General features: G+C 33.3%; 2 protein-coding genes across 3 annotated transcripts in view; both read right to left on the bottom strand.

Moving 5' to 3' along the window:
- Window positions 1-25,713, bottom strand: part of Nca (neurocalcin homolog) — a 159,933-nt gene that overhangs the window by 102,268 nt on the left and 31,952 nt on the right. The gene's annotated exons all lie outside the window — the stretch shown is intronic.
- LOC139809641 (neuronal calcium sensor 2) overlaps window positions 1-25,713 on the bottom strand; it is a 148,287-nt gene that overhangs the window by 91,308 nt on the left and 31,266 nt on the right. Inside the window, exon 2 of the mRNA XM_071772703.1 lies at window positions 18,885-18,930. The gene's annotated coding sequence lies outside the window, so the exon portion shown is untranslated. The remainder of the gene's footprint in view (window positions 1-18,884; window positions 18,931-25,713) is intronic.

The following is a 25,713-nucleotide window of genomic DNA, read 5'->3' as shown; positions in this document are numbered from 1 at the left end:
ATCAAATAAAAAATTATTCACAATATCTGCTATAGTATAATTTCCTTCTTAATGCCCACAAATAATTTAAAAAATTAACAAGCGTAATCTCTTCTTACAATAGTAACTCTTTCATTTTAATATGAATTATGTATTATGTGAAGAGCAGTCGATGAAGTCATCAATTTATTAGGATCAAAGTTAGTACGTCATACAGACTATCATTCCACATATTAAGTGACGCATTATAATAATAATGTCTCATTTTATATATACCCTTACTTAATATCTCTACTGATTACTCTTTTTATGGCAATTATCCAATTTGCCGTTAATCGAGTAAAGTATAGGTCTTAAAGAAGGATTCGAAAGGGCTATACGCCTTGCTACTGCCGTTTCGTAGTACAAAAATATACAGGCAATTTAAAAGTTCTACATTAAATTATAAACGCTGACAAATGTATTAATTATATATGCAATAAATTCTCGAATGTCTTGTATTTTAAATTCGCATTTCGATTAACGTTACTCTGTATTAAAAAACGTGTCATCTCCCTTTTTGAGACTCAGCCTCGGAGAATTCCGTTAAAACAACGTAGCAGATAACGGCTAATTCCATTCTTTTAAATTATCCTTTATTGTATTTTAACTTCATCATCAAACTCTTTTTATACTCTCGTAATATAGCCATTTTTCTTTTTTTTTTAATTCCACAGCTGGTACGCAGGTATTAAAATGCATGCAGTTATTTCGAAATAGCTTCGTTTATTTAAGTTATAACATTTAAAACTTAATAAATAAAGAGAGACATTATAGACACTACTATCATGTGAGATGTGCAGAAATGTAATTTTCAAAAATACATTTTTGATCCTTTTCACTATCTGTTCATGACGTTTCTCATGACATTTCTACTTTATCTTTTACTTATAGATGCATTATAAATAACTATCATTGCATCTTTAAATTTTTTCCTAATTATTAATGTAATTTAAATCATAAGTTAATAAATATGATTACCGCATAATTAATTTGTTAAGAATTAAGAATTAATGAAAGTAATAGAGCTGTAAAAAAGATATAACAATGTTTACATAATATCGGTTTTTAAGAGAAGACGCATGGCATTCGATACATCCTGTAAAATTTGTATATTTATATGTATATGTATATAGCCGTCATTGTGTTACACACTATTAGGTTCGCGTGCCGCTCGAAACAGCGCGGCGCGCAGATAACGTAATAAGTGCAAGCCGGTTGCGAGAACCTTGACGCATAAGAAGAAATTAAGATCATCGCGGATAAGGATCAACGGGTATTTCGAATAAAGCAAAAAAGATCTGCTCGCGTGTCGTATGGCTATGAGGTGAAAAAGGGAAAACAGAGCTTGTTCTGTATATCTTGCCATAATTTGGAGAATCTCTCATGGACAACTTCAGACAATGTATCGTTGTCCTGTGGATAATATATCCGCGACAAGTCCACCTACTTTTTATCTTACATTGTTTAGTGTGATGTATATTACTCGTTTGTCTTCGTAAATTTTGAGATTGTTCGCTAGATACTCATTGCCATTGTATATAATTGAGTAAAAGCATTATTTATCGCTCTGTCTCAACATATAAACGTTATTAATTGTGTACTTCTTATTATTATTACTGCTGCTGTAACAATTACTATTGTATAATCTGTGTGACTCGTATAACGCGGAATTCGTATATATAACGCAGAACGCATCCCCACGAAATGGGAGTCTATATATACTGTTATTTCTCACGAATCTTAAGAACCTGCATTGGAATAAATATCTATTACATTCAAACTTAAATCACAATTTCAAAGCAAAATATCGCCCATAATTATTTTCTTTTCACGAAAATCTTTTATCAAGTTTTTCTTGCTTTCAAAATTGTTCGATGTGTGATGAATACGTGATTGTAGAAACCGTGATAAATGCAGTGTTCAAATATTCCATTTGAAAGAAGATTGAATGTCAAACAATTTCGTGTGTGACTTGATAATTCTCTCGAAACAGTATTTTTCTAACTCATAAAAGCTTATAAGGCGATAGAATTGAACCCTTACATTGCAAATTGTACCGACATCTACCATACGATTCTAGAAGATAAAGATAGCGGTTATACGCAATTCGTAATGCCCTATACCTATAACATATCAAAATGACTACGATCGATGCATGTATTTCACGAGGCAAAGTACTATACACAGCTACTTATATTAGAAATCTCTGCATATGTCGCGAACACGTTCTACAACGTCTTGCGTTTTCATAATTTACACCGCAAAATTTGGTTCAATTTATAATCGTCAGTTACAGTACAAAAATGTTTATAAAATGTTTATGAAACGTTTATAAAATTATAACGCGTATGGCGTATATGCACATGTTTTCTAAACATTCTCTGACAACGTTATTGTTGCAACAATCAATTATCAAATGTTTATTATTCCTGTCATTATTAGATACTTCCGCATTTTCCATCTATTATAATATTATCAGCGATTCCATTATATTTGTAAATAGTTACTTGTTCGTTTTACCAAAATTATTCATTTTAACGAGATTAATGACTTATTTCGGAACTTACGTCGAAGTACTCTCGCTCTGTGTTTAATAATGTTTACGTTCAACGATTTTTTTATGTATACGATTACTTTGCCAGCCCATCATAAATTCCGTTTTAAACACATTTTAGGTAAAAAAGCGTTTTCCGTTATCAACGATTTTTTAGTGCGCGCATCGAGTCGCGTATCAAAATTTTTTACGCATTGCAGCTATAAATTAAATCCTTCGATCCCGTTGGCGCCACTGAACGTCTATACCAGCCAGAATCAAACTGCGTATCATAAGATAAATCGTCCTAACGCGTGTATATATGCATCACAGTGCGATATTTGCTGTAAAAAAGATTACCACAGGAAACTGGATAGATATTTAATATTAACTCCTTTCGTTTCGCATATATCCCAAAAATTCTACATATATAAATTTCAGAAAGAAATATGAATAAAACTAGAAAATTGTACACATGTTTTGAGAGCCTTGTGAATTAAGTTACCTTACATATCTACAGAATAATGATATTTCGTTATCAATGCACAGCTATGTTCCTGTATTCTAGGCATATTAATTTGCGCGCTCCACGAAAATATTAATATATTTTTCTTTCTTTCTCCTTTATTAAAATGGATCACGTAAAAAACCAACTTTGTTAAAATAACCAGAGAATATAATCTATTTTTTTAGATACACGATATATCGAATTCGCTCTGTTGAAAAAAGTAAAGTTATTCGATTTTACAGTCGAATAATTTTGTAGACTATACAGCTTTCACATATAGTGATTCATGATCGCATAGATGCATGAAATCGGTACCGATTTCGTTCTACCAAAGTTTATCAGTTTTTCTTTCGAATGCCATCAAGCGTAATCACAGTTTGAATATTTCATAAAGCAAAACCGACGTATACATCGTTGTTCCTCTAAATCAATTTTCAAATAAATTTTCTGTCGTCGCGTTCGTTACGGGCCAGTTGGCATCTCAGACTAAATCATGTCTATTTTCTTCATTTTTGATTTATATTTATTTCAACCGGAACACGCAGCTCGAGTTTAGTGCGGTATGTGCGCGATTTCATTGTAAGTTTCTGACGTTTCCATAAAGGGTGAGTTATCTATCTTGTCTACATTGAGCAATCCTATTGTTATTTGAAAACTAAAAAAGGATTATTGGAATCACACGTATGGAAGATGCGCACGAAACAATTAAGTATTCATCATTTTTAACCATATTGAAACAATTGCTATACTCACTCAATATAATTAATTTAAAAAACTTAAAATTAATTTTAAAAAATCAATATATTTATTATAAAGCGCTATAAAGACTTGACTTTTTAAATATTTTAACTTCTAAAAGAAAAAACAATAAATAATATACATAATTAAAAAAGCATTATAATTTAGTGTATAGGTATGCAAACATAAATTTGAAAATATGAAAATATATTTTTATTCACCATTTTTACTTATTTCATATATACCAGTTGATATTTTTTAAATATTATGCATAGAATAAAATTTTATAGAATATTCAGTATTATATAAAGACAACTTGAGTTCTTAATTAAAAGCACGCGCGCGTTAGAGAGAGAGAGAGAGAGAGAGAGAGAGAGAATACGTATGTGTATGTACGTTTAAATCTCGTTTAATTTCCAATTTATGCGTTTACTTTATGCTCTTCGTAAATATTATTGTAATAGTAAAATACGTGTGCGTGCGTCTGTTAATTAGTTAAGTATACGCATAACGAAGGATTTAATTAGATCGTAAATTAATTAAAAGCCACATAGATTTAGTCACAGCGCGGCATATATATAATGTAAGCATATTAAATGTAAAACGATGGCGAGTATATACATATATAAGAGGTACCCTCTGCGCGAATTTCTAATAGTCGGTTATAGTTGTACGCTTACAATTAGACTTCTTTCTTTGTTATAACTTTGCAGATACATTAAGAGATTAATTGACATTCTTTTTCAAATTAATATTACAATAAAAAACATTTGTGTTAACCAAATTAAAATTAATTAAATAAAAATAACGCACACAATGTGATCAAGTGCAATAATTTACCTAAAAAAAGAAAGAGAAAAATATAAGTATAAATAAATTAAAAATATGTAGTAGGAAATGTGTGTTTGAGCACTTAAAATTGTTAGTATTGTAAATCAACGTGAGACATTCAGACCTCTGAAATTTAATCATGGCTCTCACGCACACACGTGCACGCATTTATTCTAATTAAGTGCAGTGTTTATGCAAAAAAGAAAAAACAAATCGATCACCGAATATAAACTCTGACGCGTGTAGCTGAGCAAACCTTGCGCAGTATTCCAAATATGGAGGCATTTGAAAGTAAAATGAGCGTTTGCGTAACTTGTCTACCGAATATATAGTACGGACTGGTCACGCAAATTTGTTCAAGACGCGTTTCATGAATTCGCGGGCCAAAAAAAAATACCTATTATCATCTTATATTTGAACGCAAGTATATAACGCCTATAGTTTTCCCTTGGATGTTGAATCAAACGAGAGAGCGTCTGTATTCCCATCATATATATATCCATTAATTCGGGATGCAGAGTGCACATTAGTCCGCACAAGACTACTTTAATAATATTTGCGAGGGTTCGTACGCCGCCGTATAATTTGATTTATGAAGTGAACATACATTTTCCCGCAAACAATAATTCTCTTTAGTAGTGTTTCATGTTTCGCGCATCCTATACAAATCTTGTTTCAATGCTTTATCATTTTAACTTATATTAGATGTCAAAATGTATCGAATTAATGTCAAAAATAATCGAATCTTATATATTTAATGGTAATCGCGAAAAGGAAATAATCGGTAAAAGAAATTAATGATTTTATTTATATTCTATATATGTATATGATATACATTTTTATTTCCCCAAAATAAAAATGTCTTCTCACGAAAAGTATATCTTTTATAAACAAACTCAACTTGTGTGTGAATAAAAAAAAATAGAATAAACTTAGGATTTTGATTAAAAGGAAATATATGCGGCATATTATTCGAAATTATTACAGATTTCTTACATTTTCACGGTTTGCATAAATCGACAATCGACAGAAATAAACCGATCTCAAAAAGTCGCTGATTCGAAGTAAGATGTGACGTGCGCTTTACGAACGATTGGAAGCACAGCGATGCCAAGTAGAGCGGTATAATAAGAACATAACAAGAGAGGGGAACGAAGTGGTTCCTGCTGCCCATCTTGGGTAGTGCCAAGACAGGCGAGATTAATCCGCGAATCTTTGTATTCCAGACTGTTGTTGGCGTCCTTTACGTTGAGCCACAACGATTTTAAGAAAACAATTTCGCGCATTTCTAATTACCAACGAAATATGGGATAGATGACAGAAACTAAACGTAAAGAAAATTGATAACGGAAGGAAGAAAATGCGAAAAATAAATCATCAGGATATTTTGACAAAGCAAATTTGCGAATTCTATTTAAATGCAAATTTTTAATCAGCGATTTATTTTATTCAGACGTGGTGCTTTTACTTGAAATAAAGTATCGTACACAATAATTTTCATAGAACCATAGTTTTTTCGTCTTTAAGATAATTAACCGTATATACGGTTCGTGCACAAGACTCAACTCTGACGAAAGCTCAGACGCGGTATTCGCGATTCACCGAATCCATCGCCGCAGTTTCAGCATGACGAAGCACAGCAGATGCACCCATGTTAAGCGACATCGTGATATAGCAATGCGCGTAATTGTTAAGCGGCGAGCTCAGAGATACGGGCGGCAATTGCGGAAACGACGCGATTCGCGGAAGACACATTAATTACAGGGCGCGTGCGTGCACCGCGGAAATTAGTAATAGCTCGGGGTCTGGGCGTCTCATACCGGGAGTAATCCCGGATTAGAGGGTGCTCCTTACGACTGATTGCATTTCCGTGAGATATCGTGCGAAATGAAATTCTTTTTCCCGTTCGGAACCCCATCGTGACCTCGCAGATGAGATCTGAACAGATACACATATATTATAGATGTCGCACTTGCACTTGAAGTGGCCATTAATTGTACTGTTGATTCGGGACGGCTTTTGAGATAGTTAAATTACACGGTAATGATCTCGCCATTGCCAGATTGCAGCAAACGGATAGCCTATCTGTATCTTCATTCCGATAAAAACTGCGAACCTCGCCGGGGCTTCTATCATTATACAATTACTTAACAAATGACGCTGGAATGATAACCCAATTTTGAAACATTCATAGAAAATAAACGTACATCGAAACAATGATTGGATCATACAAGTACTGGAAACGAGAACAAATTCCACAATGACTCGCGTGCATAATTATAGATGAAGAAATGAAGCGCGCTAGAATTAATGTGAACTTTGTGTGTGTATGTATAATGCGAAGTAAGAGAGGCGCTCCATTTCGCTTCAAGTTACTGTTAAACTGTATCACACGAAACTTATACGTCATACGATATATGCATGAGAATGATCTGCAACTGGTTGCCAGCGGGTATGAATAAACTTTAGTAATACGAATAAACTCTTATTTCAAATATTCGTAAAAATATTTACGAGATTTTTAATATTCAAGATCTTTTGATTAGCTTCCATTAAATGTAATTTGCATTTTCACACTTATATTTATGCGATATTTATAGTGTACTCATGTGATAATTAAATTCATTAACGCTGTTCTACTGATTGCGTTTAAAACGAGGCGTCCTTGTGGCGTGGCAATATTGGATAACACCTCCAGGCATTATGATATTGAATTACTAATAACACAATAATAGGCGTCATGATATTTGAGTCGCAAGAAAACAGGAAAGGCTAAAATGTTGGAAGAAATTTCCTGTTTCTGCATAAAACAGGTTTAATCCTTGATAACATCATGAAATATCACTTAATTAATTGGAAACCACATATACCCACACACACCTATATTTTTTAACTCTCAATGATTTAATCAATGTCTTTTATTTATACTGGTTGCATATTTTTTTTATAATCAAAATCTTCCGTCGTAGAAAGTTAAACCTCGTTAATTATTAAACTTCGTAACTACGTAAATTTTTAAACACCATTCCTAAGAGATTTATCTTCTTCATCATACATAAAAATTTTTAATATATAATTAATTTCACAACATATAATTGATTTTTAACATTATAATCAATTAAATACTAAACAAATTTTTTTTAAATTAATATTCTAATAATTTAAATATATGTTGTATGCACAAAGAATGATCTCATCATTGTGACTTTATTTTTAACATAATCGTCATAATTGCATGAGTCATTAGACGACAATAAAGAATCCTCTTCCTGTATTATCATTCGCGAGATATCTATATGACTCGATTCTCATAGCAAATGAATTCTTTAATAAAACGCGGATGGTTCGTATAAGAATGAAACTTTAATTGTGATTCAGGGAATTACAGGCATAAAGCCAGAGAACACATGATTGCCAAATCATCGAGCGTCATGCCAAGCACGTAGTCCGGTTCAATTTGCGCACTAATCACACGATGAAACCTAATTTTATCGACACACATTCGTATACATCAATATTTTAGTACATTCGTATGTGTGTCAAATAAGAGTTTGAATTTATTTGTTGACCAATTCTCCTAATAAGCATAAATATGTCATTAGTTTCATGTATTGTACTTTTCAACGAACAAATGTACTCACGTAAATTCAACACTCCTTTAAATTCCCCAATTTGGAAGCTTATATAATTTCGAGTATAGCAAAATTTCGGAATACCTCTATACGTAATTGAGAATTAAATATTTTGGCAAATTAAACTTTAAAGATACAAACAATTAACCTTGTTTTTCAGTTATACCGTATATAAAATTTTCTTCAATCAAATTTTAATTTACAATTATAAAGATACCTGGTAAATTAATTCTTTAATTATATTTTTCTTTCATTAAAAAATTTATAAATTAAAAAAGATGCGATAGAGTTTTAGTATTTTAATTTTATTTACGATTGTCAGAGTTGCGGACTTCCGTATCTATAATATACATTTTATTTGCTTCCGTATATTTATTCTATTTCCAGTTCCGCAGATGGAACGGGAGAGACATATCGGTCGAAAACAATGACGGTATTTCAAGCACGGAACGTGCATTCGCAGGTGCAAACGAGTCGTAATTGAACAGAACCGTCATGTAAGACTATCTTGCTTTGTGTAACGCGCGTTTTTAACCCGATTCAACGTAACTGGAGCACAAGGACACGCCTCGCTCGTGCTCCGTTTAGCGGAAACACTTCATCGCTCGCGCATCCTCGAAGAGGATGAACATTAGGATGGAGGATGAACATCGCGAAAACTACTCTTGAATATCTCTAAAGTTCTGTGTGAGATAGATTCGCGCGTTGCAAAACACGTTGTTAAAAATCAGAATAGTTAAAACGACTGAAAAGTTATCACTAGCTGATTTATAGAACATATATTATACATAAATTATAGTTTCTAAATTATAAATTACTGAAAAAAAAGAATATCAAATAATTATTTTTTTTACAAAAGTGCAAGTAAAAAAATATAATTAATACTTCATATAACTTTAAATAAGAAGTTCTTTAAGTAAAAATTTTTTGAAACTTTGCTGTTAAGATATTTAATATTAAAAAGCTTCAAAGAAAGATAATTTTCTATTTCTTTATCAATTTTCCGATAAAAAAAAATTATGTTGCATTCTATTGAATTATTGAACTGAATACTGACAGAGAAAATTGAAAATTTCAGACTTGAAAAAAATTAGATATAAAACGCTTAAGAGATATCTTCCATTTAATGCTAACATGTCGATGAATTGTGTCAAACATTATCTTATATTGAAACACGATCTTATAATTTATAATTGACTGTATTGATATCATGAAAACCGATCAAGACTGCGTTTCATCGTTCTTAAACCGAGTTCTAACATGAGCACTCATGGTTTAAATTACGTCTTTGCAAGAAGCGCTAAGTACACGAGTTTGCCACCGCTGCAACTTTCAACGTCGTTCATAATATAGTGCTATCAGACTTCGCTCTACTATATACTGGCAAATAGCAGACGACATGTGCATCTGCGAGTGCATATACGTAATGCAGGTTGACACTCATTCTCCAGATAAACAATAGGGTTTGCTCATGAAAGAGATATGACCTTAACTGTTCATGAACGCAGTCAGATTGCACCTGCTAACGATATTGATAATTATCGAACGTAAAGCAGAACATTTTATAAATTAATGCTAATAATGTCATTTTGAGTCGATCACACTTTCTTGGTTAATATTGATTTAAATTATAATAAAGATATTGTATTTTGTGGTATAATATTATGAAAAAATCATAATTCTGAGAAGTCTACTGATGAATTTCTCCAAAGAATTTTTTCAAGAATTTTCTCATTATGCAAAAAGATAATCAATTCATTTGCATATTATTAATTGTACTATAAAACTTTCTAATTAATTTCTTAAATTTAATTTAAACCATCATAAACTACTTCTCTCAATTTATCATCGAAAAACATTGATGTATTAGAGATACTAATTTCAGAAAGATTTGTTTTATAACAAAAACTCGTCTATTTTCCAATATCATCAATTATTATCAAATATATGGCATGTGTAAAGATATCGATAAACGTATAATTTTTTGCGGATTAGCAGCTGAATATTTATTTAAAAAATTACGATTTGAATTATTCTAAAGCAAACGCAAGACAAGACCTGACGATAATGATCCCGCAGGTAATGATGGAATTGCCAAAGGACAGAATGTTGAACAAAGGGTTGTAATGTCGAGCAGAGACGTAGACTATGTGCGTGTACATATGTATATAGGTACGTCGCCAGTAAGAAGCGCTAATTACTTTTCCTGGTATATACGCTACTCCCATCATGCATGTGTGAAATCGGACGTATACAAAGTGCCACAGCACTGTTTATCTGTCAACGACAGGTTCTTTGACAAGTCCGGAACTAATTTTCCCTTTACGAAACTGCTATAAAAGATCATCAAGAGTTGCAAGTGTTCCGTCTTTAATATCAAATATTAACAATTACAACTCAATAAAAAAGTCATCAAAATTAAAACCATCAGTTTAAAATAGTGGAGAAACCAATTTAAATTAGCTTCAAACTCCAGAAATGTAAATTAATACATAATTCGAGGTTACTATTATAAAGCAGCTTTACTTACAGCTTTATTGGCATTTAGAATTTTTGTAAAAAAAATATATATATTAACTCTAAATGTCAAAAAAAGTTTTCGTTAATTTTTCAGATTTTAAAAGACGAGAAGACGGAAGATGACTATTGTAATACATCTGTTTATGTTTAGAATGTATGACAATTTACTTTAATTTTTGCTACTATTATTTATATTATATCCATATTGAAACTTTTATGTCATATTATATTCTAATAAGATTTCTACTTAAAAAATAATATCTTATTCCTAAGAACTTAAATTAATCAAGAGAAAGTAAAACAAAACGGTAAAAATCATGTCAAAACGTATGAACGTTATACTTTAATAATAAAAGAACTTTTTCGTGAATAAAATATAGAAATGTTTCAATCTTCCTATTTCGAGTTGTTTCTATAAAGTATAAATTATTAAGAAGATTCGCAGAAATATGCTTTTCAAATAACCAATGTACTGTAGCTGCCCTCCTACTATTTTTAACCCGCGAATCGATTTTCTATTCCATAATAAAATCAATTTTGCAAGAGAAAAATCAGAGCCTCGCAACTCGTGCCTGAAAATACGTGCGTAAACACCGGTTGATAATTCAAAGGTTAATAGAAACGTGCGTAATGGCGGGGCAACCAGTACAGATACACACATCGCGGAAACTAGTAGCGGCGGGTTCCCCGGCCTGCTTGGGTAAAGCTGGGTCGTAGTGCTATCGATCTCCGCCCACCTGGAGACCTCTCTACCCCTGCTCGTAGATGGCTCGCAGGATGAGCGTTGGGCCTCAGGAGAAGGATCAAGAGAGAGTTGGAAGGATATAAAGGAAAGATGTAAAGGGGAGGATGAAGTAGAAAGATTGTGCGTATTATACAAATACATATACATATATACAGCGGCACGTATATACTGACGATATGCCCGACCCCACGGGGTTTGCCCCGAGAGCGCACCCTCGACAATAATCGTTTTCCCGGAATGTCGAGGAAAACGAGTCCACGCACCGGCCCTCGGGGTAAGACGCGATCAAATCGACCGCGGAGCCTGTGGCGAATTTATTTCGCAACGGTGCCGCCAATCACGGAGTCACACACCGCGATGAACGTCTCGTCTCGCGCGTGACAGCCGTCAGAAGCCTGATGATGATGAAAAGCATCCATTCACGCGGTAGATTAGTTCCCCGTATACTTCTCATTACGAAACCATCCGAGATTTCTTTCTCGCCAGAGTATTTTGCCTCCTAGCGTCGAGGCGTGCTCAATAAAAAATAAAAGCGAGAATTTATCTGCGGCAAGGTTTATTTACAAAACTATAGTTTACTTGAACACGCAGAGATTATTTATTTTACGTGATAAAACGATTGAATTTTATCAAGCGTTGTTATATTATTTATGCTATTGACATCGCAAACTTACATCACTTATAAACTTATTTAAAAAAAGTATACTGTAACTTTCCAACTATATAAGCAATAATCATTTATTCGAATCGTTGCTTTTTACCGAGATGTTTTGCTTCTAATACGTCTCAGCATCAACACTCGAGGAGAGGTCTTATACTTAAAGCACCACCTGAATTTGAAATTCAACTGGCCGACTTTGAGATTTTAAATTTAAATTTCGATAGGATTTTAAGTCGTCGCGACGCAATCGGGGTAAGTGTTACTATGGCATTTTCGATAATGTAAATGGACGAGTTAAAGTGAGTCCATTCTTTGTGGAAAAATATTTGGTTTCTACACCAAGTAATCCCTGACCGCCTGTTTCTATATTCGGGAAAGGCAATCTGCATTTGCGGTATGACACAGTTAGTTCATCGCTTATCTGATTTTTGCAGCTGATGATTGAAAACAGTTTAATACTTATCGTAGATCGAATCGTGTTTCCAAAGTACTCAGAATATTTTTGCAACATGTTTTTCTTAATTTAATATATATATAATATAGTAATAATTTTCAAAATTATTTAAATTTACTGTAGTGCGAAAGCGTAATAACTTACGTAAACTTTTGTAATACTTTGTAACAAAACTATAGAAAACTTATTAAAGTAATGTAACGTAAAATGTAGCAATACACACAAATAATTATAATAATTGTAAAAATCACAGTAATTCTATTATATATTCTGTACATAATACTGCAGAATTTTTCGAATATTAATATATGTATATCTTATACATATATGTATATGTTTATTACAAATGTATATTTTATTAATTGAGTTTAATTAATTTAAGTAAAAAAGAGATAAAATCAATTTTATTAAATCTTTATATAAATACAAAGTTTCTGTCTAAAATTTAAAGATTTAAAAGAAAAATATATTATGCCATGCTTAAAATAATAAAAAAATGTATAATAAATCTTAAAGGAGAGAAAGAGAGCAAATTAAAAAATAGATTACCTATATACATTTGCATCTAATTTTATTTTATAATCTAAATATTAGCTTTCTCCACCTTAATTTTCTTATTAAAAATATTCCAATTTCTCTCGAGAAACTATATAGTATCTACTGTATCTAGCCTTAGTATATGTGACGAAATATTCATATAAGTTTCACTTGGACGATTGAACGTTCGATATCATCACCTGTTCGCTGAACAGTCAATACATATTGACTGTTCTATTCAAAAGATAGAATATGTTTTCAAATTTAAAGAGGATGGAATGTACTTATATACGTGCACAATAAAAATTGTGGTCTAATCGGAATAAATATGCGTACTTTTTTAAATTAAATTAATTTCAAAAAGTAAGCATGTCAAAGGTTGACGAACTTCTACGATTCCCACGCAATCATCGGCCGAAATAAACTAATCTGTCAATCCTTAGCTGATGGTCATTAAATGCCATCACTCTTTTTCAGCAGAACTTATACTCTGTCATTCATTTCGTCGACTGCAAATGCGAAACAAAAATTAATGGCAAAATATTAAAATTACAATTTACTGATATCAAAACAGATACGACTGTCTTTGATAGGGGATAATTGAAACCGATTTTTTACGCAAACGCGCGCGCCTCGGATACATACATGCAAATTATTGACAAGGGGTTCATGGAAGTACATCGCACGTTCCGCCGGCATGAGTTTCCCACTCTTTTATCTCTCTCCTATTACGTTTATACTCCAATGGTGCGGAACGTGTTGACGTAAAAGGGGTAAAACGAAGGCGGACACGCCGGCTGGGAACGGAAAATACCCGCAAGACGCAGAGATGCGTCACGGCGCGGCCGGCGTAATAAAAACGTCGCTCAGCGACGGGGCGATCACTTCCGCGGCCTGACTCTACGACTTTTTGCGACTCCTCGATACGTCGGCTGTGTCGAAAGTATATTTTTATAACATCGCAATTTCGCCGTACTGCACTGACGCGACGTAAACTTCACACGCGCGACAAAGCATATATGCGTTGCGACATGCGTGTATAACGTGCGATTGCGTCGGAGATCGTCAACCTCACTCGTTTATAACACGTATACGATCTTTTATAAATTTTCATAAAATTTCCACACAAATGTTTTATTTTATATCAAATAAAATAATTTTCAAAATAACTATGTGTGCCTTATCTTCAGAAATTCTATCTGTACATACATATGTAAATACTGATAAATTCATCTCGTTAAAATTATTGCAAACATAAAACATTACGAACAATGAACGAAAGGGAAGTTCACGTCGAGAGAGATACATATCAAGTTATTGTTATTTCCGCTAAAAGAAAATAAGAAAAATTTGCCAAAAGAGTCCAAAAAGTATTATCTATCCAACGGTACCGGCTGATTTACGTTCCGGCTGCTGACGAAAACACGCAGAGAGAAAAACGAGGAAACGAGGAAAAGTGCAGTCGCATCGTGTCGGTTTGATGCGTTTCGTTGAGCGAAATATCGCACTGCAAAGGTTTATTATCGCGCGAGATAGTTTTCGCGTTATTTATATCTGCGCGTAAACGCCGTTACCCGCGAATAAATTCGCGAGCGATGGCATTAAAATGCGGATCCTCGCCGCCGGAGGGGAAATATGCGAAACGTGTTTATACCGCGCTATTCCGCGCTGTCAAATATTTATATTCTGTGCTTTATCTTTTCAAAGGATTCGTACGCTATACAGCTCGAGAACGCTGATAAACGCGTATTGATCGGGAGAGAGAAAGAGGAAGAGAGAGAGAGAGAGCGCCGGCGGGTCCGATTATTTCTGCTTAGCGAAGAACTTGGTAAACATCGGCTGCACAGCTGTATAGAGAAAGAGAAGCTATAGCTCGCATCGCGAAATCGCCTGTAGTGCGAAATTCATCGACTCGTCCGTAAACTCTCCTGAATTCTACCGGTGCTTCAATTAAAGCGTCGGCAGCTCTACTCAAAGTAAAATTGAAATGCCTACTGCAGACCTACAGACCGTATCCCAAACTTAACACTGTATGCAATTGTATATTTGAATTTGAGGTTTTCGCTATCATTCTAATATGTCGAGAGTACATACGATACATACGAGATAAAAGACCAGATGTTTAACGACCATTTAGATTTTTATCAGTACATCACTATAATTGTATATAATAATCTTTAATTTAAAATACTCGTTAATACCAACAGTTAGTATGATTTTCGTGCATCAGATATTTATCTATTTGTGTGTGTCAAAGTTAAGGTTCTTTTTAAATTTCTTAATCTTAAATATTTTAAATAGAATCCTTAAGAAAATTGCAAGCAGTATAAAAGTAAGTTGCTTCTTTTCCAGTAAGCTTTTGAGGAATTATTAAAATCAGAATTATGGAAAATAAAAGAGAAAACTCGAGGTACTAATGTTAAAAAAAATTGAAGTTTTAAATATGTATAAGATTAAAACTTTCGTTTTTTTTGCCTTATTTTATTTAGACTCGTCAATTAAATTAAATTGTTATTTACCGTGTTTTACATGTATATATGTATATGTGTTTATATATTGTACAAAGATGTATATGTATTTATATATTAATACTTATTAATAAACTGTGTACATATTTCAAATTTTAAAGACATTGCTGAATAAGAAATTTTTTATAGCGCAGATAGATTAAATAAGGAAATTGAATTTCTCTAACATTATTTATAGTGACCGATAAATTGCGGCAGAATATAGTGATAAAATAAAATCATCAGACGAACATGGATAAAAAACGAGATGAAAGAGATGGCTTTGTATTGTAACTGTCGTGTATAATATATCGTGCGCCGCCAAAGCTTAAAGCCATTGATTCAATAGAACCATGTTATCTCTTTGACGTTTTTAAAGAAAGAAATAAATATGGAATAGGTATATAAAATTCCGACCTCTGTAGAACAGTCCGATTTAACAGAGCGACCGAAAGGGCAAATGAAGTTTGAATAATACGAGGAAGCTCAGCACAACTATGCGCATTACCTCAATATCACATAACGTTAAATCTAACGCAAGCATTTCCTCGCTGATACGTCGACCGATCCGATCGTCGGACTACACAAAAGCAGTACTTTATGTATATCATCTATCTGAATCGGGAATCGTTTATGATAATCTCGCGCTTTGGAATATAATACAGGATAATCTCAGGGTAAAGCCGAAAGTAATTGAAATGGTCATTCCGTAAAGGGTACAGACACGCCTCATTCAAGAGGACTGAGAAATCAATATCCCGCGTCTCCCGCGACAATGTCCGAACGTGGGCAAGTTATGACGTGCGTGCTACTAAAGCGATTGTTTTAGAAATTGGAGCAGAAGGTTATAATTAATCGAAAACTTGTAGCGCTTACGCTCCGATACCTATTCTGATGGTTGAAACGCAACGTGTATGCGATTTAGGGATGCGTGAGATTAGCCTGCAGCCAGCGGTGCTTATTAGATCAGCCTGGATCAGCAGGACTGTTCGCAATGTCGAGTAGAAATATAGTTTCAAGAATTATCATACTTAAGGCTATTTTTTCAATCAGTATCTCTTAGGCCTATATAGTTAGACTCGAAACAATTAAATTTAATTTATGTATCATTTGTTTTATGCGTGCAATTAATATACGTTTAGAAATTTTAATACAAAATTTTAATATTTTTAGAAATTTTAATACATCGCTAAAACTATATATCTGATTTGCACATTTTTCTAAATCTAATATATTCGCAAGTTTAAGTTAAAAAAGTTTTACAAGTACTACGAAAGCCGTGAAATACTCAAGCATTATTTTCTGTAAAAAAATGTATAAAAATCTTAAAAATGGTCCTAACTGCGTTCGGGTCCTAACTGCGTTTTTAAACCCAACCACGTTAGAAGCATTAATTAAAGAGATTATGGAATATTAAGTCTTAATTGCTTTAAAAGAGGTCAAATGCAGCCTCACTGCAAGCATTGTAAGTAGTTTTTAGAAAGTTTTGGGAACAGTATGCGAGTCTGGAAACATCTTATCGTTTCTTTTTTATAATTTTTCACGATCTTATAAGCATCTCACTTTTCATATTCGTTATGAAAGTGAGAAATACAAAAGTCTATTAAAATTCTTTCCAGATTCATTAACATAAGATTTATTATACTGACACTATTTATTATTCACGTCAAGAATTGCGAGTATAATCAATAAGAATATTCAAGTTTTATTATTTTGGTCAAGAGTCTAAATTCTGTTTAAAAATCTAATATTTTAGAAAAGATTTTTGATCCGAATTTTTCATGCTTATTTGGCTATTTATTCTATATTTTTTGTTTATTACATATATATACGTATATATAATAAGTATATATCTATAATATATACGAGTTATTCAAAATCAATCTCCGACGGCAAAAAAAAATTCAACAATAGTGAAAAAAATGTTATTACATACACAATTGCATTACTTTTCCACATAGTCACCACTAACAATAAAAATCGAAGGCTCATGGATGGAGTCAACAACTGGCTGAATGCCCTGGTAGCGCTATTCTTTAACGAAGAATTGCAAAAACTGGTACTACAGTACAAGTGCCTGAATTTGGTTGGCGACTATGTGAAAAACTAAATGCAATTGTAAGTTTTGTACGTAATAAATTTTGTTCTCTAGTTTTGAATTTTTTACCAGCCAAACGGAGGTTGATTGTGGAATAGCCCTCGTAAATCAAAATATAAAATGGCTTAATTATTGATCCATATATTAATTCATGATTTCACATCAAAATTATTTTAGCAATTGCCGCGACGTGTGCCGTAACAAGCCATACTAGGTAACGAGCTAAAGGTATTTAATGGAAATGAATTGGTTAAATATAAAAAAGTCTATAATATGCGTAAATAATAATAATTCTTCATTATTATAGTATATTGTTTAACGTGATGCAAATACACATACGTAAAAAAACTTTTTCTAATTAGAATCGTAAAAAATATTACTAAATACATCAACAATTTATCAATGTCTGCACTATTATTAATCTAACGTGAACGAAAAAATTTACGCTGATAGCGACAGAATATCTTAAGGCAATATCTATATATTAAAAGCTTTAAAATTATTTCTGCAATATTTCAAACACAAATTATAATACAGATTATTACTTTATCACGATATATAAATAATTGCATATAAACAATAGATACACTAATAAATCGGTAATGCAGTGCTGACATGTGCAGTTTGATTCTATAAAGCTGTTGTAGGAGACATATGAATTCGATTAACTATATAATCTATTCAATAAATATCAACGTATACGATCTCATTATTGTTTAAACAATATATTATATTAGCTAATTTATCCTCAATTAGCTAAACGTTCCCGAAACGTCGTGCTTCCATTGCCACGCGCAGCACGTTCACATCATTACGTTGATTGTGCACAAAATGCGGGCGGTATACCTTTTATTTTTACGGAACACGTCGCAGCGACTGGTGACGAAACGACATTTCAAAATGCTCGTCAAAATGTGATGCTATGTAACGTGAGGTCAAAAACTGTCGGTCGCGCGAACGCGTTGCAAAAGTTGTAACACGCCGACACGGCGACTGTTGCGGAAATAGGTTTCTGAAAATTTCATTCAACGTCGCCGCGGTGGCGGGCGGCGGTATATACGCGCGATCAACGTTTCGAAAAATTCAATTCGAGTCTTACCTTTCTTGACATCTCGCAGCGCCGTGGCCGACACCACACCACTCTCCTGAAACAAACAAGTAAGAGTTTTCATGAGGGAAAAGTTGCAATATTGAGTCGTTATGTGTGGCGGGAAAGAAATCTCTGCCTTGCAATTTCACGACAGAGAGGAAAAACATGATAACTTGCTATTTGCTCTCTTCTTCTCTGTGCATGTTTGTTCTTTTTCCTGCTATATACTGAAGATAGATATATTTTATAAATCACAATTACAAAAGAAGAGTGCGATAAAAATTATGACAGCATAATCTCGGAATAAAAAATTCTCAATTAAAAAATTGAGTAAATCACTAATATTGCTCAATTATCCAATTCTGGAATAGTTTAAAAACCCAAATGCCTTTTAACTTTCTTCTCGTATAAAAATTTGTTTGATTCATAATTTTCTCAATATCACGAATGTGTATATATGCAGCCTAGCCAAAGACGCAGCTTGCGACAGTAAGATTAGATTTAGTCATAAAATCTATTCGCCACCGTCTGCCTTTTACGGTAATATGATTTAAATGAAAATTTCATCAGCGAGTGAGCAAGTGACCACATCGAAGCTTCTATATATCTATATATATATATGTATAACACTGCCTGACCAAAGCAAATTTAACGCGTGCATGTTCGCAAAAAGATGGCCACTGATGATCCTACAATTCTATCTTTTATATAGAAATCCATCGCTATACTAACTCGATATTAACTTCGAAAGCCAAAAAAAGATGCGTCAATCTATATTAATAAAATTTTAATCTCGAATTTAATCCAAAAGTTGAATGTGGTAGTCTGCTGTCATATTTTCGTCCAAAGTAAGCTCTCGTCAAATTCGACACAGCGAACTATTATATCATGGATAGGTATGAATTTTCCGGTATATCCCCGTGTAATATATTAACGAGCGACGAGGGACCTCCTGAAATTCAACGCGAAATGTGCTCTCTATCATGCGAATAATTAAATAGATAAATCAAAGATTACAACACGGCCATCCTCGCCGTATAGCATGGCGTTGCATTGTATCGCGGATCTCGAAAATGCACAATCGTTTTCGGTATTCCCAAAAGCGGCCACCACGTTGTTTCAGATTATCTCACATTTATGCGCGTTTTGCGGTTATCAGCGGCTCGGTCAAACTCGTTATTTACCTATTTATCGTATCGCCCTTATGAAATCGAAACACTATCACAATTACTACGCGACGTGCGTGCAGTGACATATGTATACGCATCCATTTAACAGCAATGATATCGGCAAAAATATTTTCAATTATTGAAACGAATTTATCATAAATTAAAAAGAGAAAAAAGTTTTATAAAGTCTCAACTTAGAATTTTTTCCATCTTCAACACACACTATAGGATTTATTCGATTTTAATTATAAAGTCATCATAGCTATATCTTTTTAGATGTTCCATAAAGATGACAAATTTTATTTCATACATTACAGCACGATTTAATCAATAACATCTTTTTACGCCAAAATTTCTTGATCTCTTGATCTCAGGTCAACGTGTAATGTCCTAATACTTTGAAATCAAATTATCGATTAATGCATGTAGCGAAAGTTCACGTTAAAATGTAATACGAATCCTTTATAGGTATGTGCGTTGCAGGAGAAACTACCATGACGTGTGCACGATGAATGGGCAAAAGCGCGAGCGATAAACAGATAAATCCACTTAAAATCTCATCCATTATATCCGCTTTCTTCCATGGGCACTCATGTTTTCCAGTTATTTAAAAACTGAGGAAAAACCTGCATTTCATATGGTCCGGAGTTTTACAAGCCGGTACGGCAAATTCATTATACTTTCCTCCATGCAAGAGAGCACGCGAGACGAGAGGACAGATACATTTATGCTCCAATATTTCTATATTCCTACCGCAAGAGAATCGAGTTTTATTATATTAAATGAGCAACACTTATGTTTGTTCGATTTAATAATCTGACAGGTCTTAACTTTTCCACGCTACATAAAAAGCTAATTCTATATATTATTAAGCTACATTAATATTAATATAAAAATATATTTTTTTCTAAATAAATATATAGCATTTCAATTTTTAAACAAAGATAGCTCGATACAACAGCAATTCTCTCCTACATTTCGGTATCGAATACCGCAGTATTCTAGAGTGTCTCAAATGCAGTACAGAACGCGATTTCGCTGATCATCATTGTTACGAATAAATCAATGTGAAATACTGAAGTGCTTCAATGCCTGTTGTTTATATTTCGCGAGAGATAGAGCGGCAGGTTTATACGTCGACAAAGCAGACCGCGTAGTACTTCCCAAAGTGTGCAGCATCCCCGTTAATTTTATCCTCGCGTAGAATAGCTGCGCACAATTCGTGAGTATATTCCATGCATGTTTGGTGATTGCATAAATAATGTAAAATAAGATTTTAAAGAAAAATATTAACTTGAATGTAAGCTGCAAGTTTTTTAATTGTTCTCTCATGATTTTTTATATTAACACTTTTTCCGCTTTTTCCGTAAAATTTTCAAGCTTAAATAATATAGAATGGATATTGCAGGTCCTCTTAATGACAGAGGGAAAGAGGAGATCAATATTATACATACTTTATCCATACATTTACGGCAAACACTGACACAGCCCAGCGTCCGCCAATAACAGGGCTGAGCAGCAATAATTATTACCAGCGGTGCATTAGCGAGGAGTTAATAGCTAGAGGCAATATGTCATTCGGTCAATATTTATTCTTGATGGTCGCATGGTCATATACACAAGTACGTTTATCGATTTGCAATATTTATTAAATGAGGTAATGCTACATAAAATTTTTTTTAACAATATTAAACAATAAAAAAAAGTATTAAAATTAATATCTCATCAGATATGTTTGCCAATAATGTTTATATTGCATATATTTGACAATTATGAAAAAAAATTCGACCGTTAAGATAAAAATATTCTTTAATTCAAAGATATGATATCTAATATAATCAAGAAATATTACAACTTTTCTTGCTTGTCGTTATTACTATAAACAATTATTTTAGCTTTGAGGACCCGAGTAGGTCACGCAGACTAATATCATACTTATAAAAAATTTAAATAGAAAAAACAAGAAACATAATAATAATAATAATTTTTAATACATTAGTTTATGTCGTAATAAATTAATTAATTTTACCATTTTCGGAGAGAAAATCGAGGAATACCGTACATCCAAATGCGATAATTTTCAAGCCGCGAAACGTACTTGAGCAACTATTCTGAGAACGGAAGGTCCGGCAGTCGGAAAATTTGTAGATTCCATGATCTAACGATAACCGACCAACAGGTCTCCCGTTTTCCTCGACCGTCCCATTCGTCCGAGTCTCGGCGACTCGTATAAATCGTGGTATGGCAAATGAAACTTCCGGAGAAATGCGCGAGGAACGTCGCCCATCGCGGCGCGCGGCCGAAGGGAGGCAGCCTTTGTGCGCGTAGTGCACTGGCTGACTTGTGTGTCGTCGATTACTACTCGTCTCTCAACGCTCTACTTCACGAGACATCTTCCTCCAACAGTTACTTACGTCTATGCCTCAAGGCACGTTTAACTAAAGACGCATTCCATACATCCTTGTCGAAATGTGCGGTTAAATTACTAAAAGCATCGCTTGTTACATAATAACAACGTCAGATAAATGTAATTCCATCAGATAATCGAATACTAACATGAATATCTGTCGAGGATTTCAAAAGACCAGTTAATTAAAAAAGGAAAAAAGGAAAAGGAAATACCATTAATTTCAGTTCTTTCATTCTCTTTTACTCATATTAATTCATGTTTCATTGTCATTATGAAACTAATAATAATAAGTATGATGATAATGATATAGGCAATTTAAAGTCTTCGAATTTATATATCAAAGTTTTAGAAAATTCTATTCGTACATACAAACTTTAAAATCGTATTCAAAATACGGTTTTACAAATTTCTAAATTTATCAGATTTTGATCTCTTCTCTTATATTTCTTTTTTTCCCTCTATAATTTGCTCATGTTCCACTTCTTAAGATAATTCGCGTAACTTTGATCAATTTTAAGCAAATAACAGTTCAAAGAAAAAACAGATAGGCAGATATCGTATCTTTTTACATTCTCCTCCATTCAACTCGTTTATAAACTATCAACAGTTTATGTTGACAAAAGTCCAACGAAAGTACCTACTACCAACTACGAAATACATCCCGCGATACGTTTTCAGAAAAAAAAAGAGAACGAGAGAGAAAGAGAGAATGTTTCAGTTCCCGTCGCGCGGCCGCGCCTCGAATTCATTCTTCCTTCGCCATTTTTCCATCGTCAGAATCATAAAACGGAAACGAGCGTTCCTGGCGAGTTTTATGCGAATAATTAAAGTTCGAGCGAGAACATTCGCCGCGGTTTTTATCGACACTTCCGCCGTTGTCTTAGACGAGTAGAGCAAGATTCAGTAGAAACTCGACGATAGAAACTGATAATTTTCATCTGGCAACGACGTAGTTCATTGCAAATATCGTTGTTGACTCGAGAAACAGATCTTCTGTCTGCAAAACCTATTTTACTCCTTATGAAGATTGCTCGGACGCAATCAGCATTTAAATAATATTATTATATCACAGTATTAGTCATAATATTTAAGAGATAGCTATAGCTTAATTTATTTAAGCGAAAGTTCAAATATCATCATGCAGGCGGTTTTTCTCGTAGAAATTGAAATCTGAAATAAGTATTAATTTTTCAAATGTAAAGACATCGTAGGTTCAGAATTTTATGTCACTGATCATAAAAACTTTAATCCAAGACTTGCACTTACACTACACAAATAATAAGAATATATCTTTTACGTTTTACGGACAATTTATTTCAATACATTTTAAAATTTAGGAAGTACGACAACCGATAAAAATTTCGGTAATGATAAATGAAACTTTCAGAAATTAATTGCACGATATAGGAGAGAAGATTATGTGGTAAACTATGAAGATGGCGGATCCATGAGCCCACGAAACGTGGTTCGCTGGGCAAATGGTGGTCAACTTCAAATTAGCTTCGTTAATTAAGCTTCAAACTCGATTTCGATGTCGTAGCGAGACGGATGGGCACGGCCCAGTGACAAACTGTCTTTTCGCTCGCCGTTAATTGGTTAATTAGTAACGACAGGTAATTTATTTTAGGTTTCGGCCGGCCATCCCCGAGTTCTGTCGTATGTTAAATAACGATTCAACCTGCAAAGTTATTACTTGGTACGTAGAATTAATTTGCTCGAACTCGAATCTCGCCTGTCCCAATATTATTGCTGAATTTCTCGTCGATATATCTCGTCCTAATCTGTGGGGAAGGCAGGGGAGCGAACAAACGGCGAGAATTATTCTAGTTTGAATTAGTGAGTCAGTATTATCTAAAGTTTGGTCGTGCTTTTAATCGGACAAAATTTCATAGCTTCAAAGTGAGGTCCATTGAATGCACGGTGTATGCACGAAGTGACGCAAGCGAGAATTTTCATAATGTTTTATTTTTTGAATTTTAGGAGCGCGCGCTTGAATAACTTTTAAATTGCAAAACTATAATATACATCAATGTAGAATTTTAAAATATCATGCAAAATATATAAAATATATACATTAAGTAAAAATCTTTTTTTTTATCTCTTTTGATTTTAAAATCTTCTACGTCATTCTGAACTAAAGTATTTGAATTGCGATAAGAAAATTCAAGTTACATCGTCTTATCGAATTATTAACTCTGCTGAAATAATTTTGCTACTGAAATCACGGCGGAAAAGTTAAATTATGACGATTACGCTCTCCTCAAGCGAGAAATACTTGTTTCTTGAAAGTTTGAGTTCTACTGATAACAGTTCAAGTCTTAGAAATAATTTCGGACAGGAAATCGTACTCGATAAAATAGCTTACATTACTATTTAACAAGATATTAAAATGTTTAGTTAAGTACTTGTTTTTGAGCATGAAGAAATACCGTTTTTATCATAATATTCATTTTATAACTTGTGAATGATATTGACAATTATCTTATTTCTTTTATGCACCTGTCACGTTATCCTTCACAAAAAAAAAAGAAATATTCAATCTATTTGACCCACTTGATTTTATTCTGATTTTTTTACTTGCTTTTCATAATATCAGACATTTTATGCAGAGTGTCGAGAAGTTGAATTATTTGAATTAACTATATAACTTGTCTTCTCTCAAGTGGTTTACAGTAATCGCGCAGAAATGCAGCACAATTGCCACGTGTAGAAGACAAGTAGTTACATGACAATGCAGTGTCCCCGTCGTAACACCTTGAAGACAAGTTAGCATGGATCTCCATAGTTCCGGATTAGATCTGACTTAAATCTAGGTTATATCCCGGCTTTGACTTCGGTCTATAGTAGATTCGCAACTGGGTCGGGAGAAATGACAAGAAATTCCGTTAGCTTCCGCGTTAGAGATAATTTCTCATAAAAATAACCATTTTATAAATACTACTTTAACTACTTTATCAATCACTTTCCCGCAAAAATAACCACTTTCCACAATTTGACAATCTTTTCTTACATTTTCGGATTCATGCGGTTTATTTGTGTGTTTTCAAGATTATATCGTGTCTGCTACTACATTTAAACATACTCTGTTAACGCACCTTACTGCCTGTTGTTATTTCGTTGAAAAATATAAAAAAAATATAGGTAAATAAAATGCAAAAAAAAGCAATGCAAATGTGACGTTAGCGTATGCTCGCAATGCTGGCAACTGCTTGGGCATATTTGCAACTCCGCGAATAAATTTGCAATATAATAAATGTAG

Source organism: Temnothorax longispinosus, chromosome 3 (genome assembly GCF_030848805.1).
Source record: "Temnothorax longispinosus isolate EJ_2023e chromosome 3, Tlon_JGU_v1, whole genome shotgun sequence".
Lineage (NCBI taxonomy): Eukaryota > Metazoa > Arthropoda > Insecta > Hymenoptera > Formicidae > Temnothorax > Temnothorax longispinosus.
This window is presented reverse-complemented; position numbering and strand designations above follow the sequence as displayed.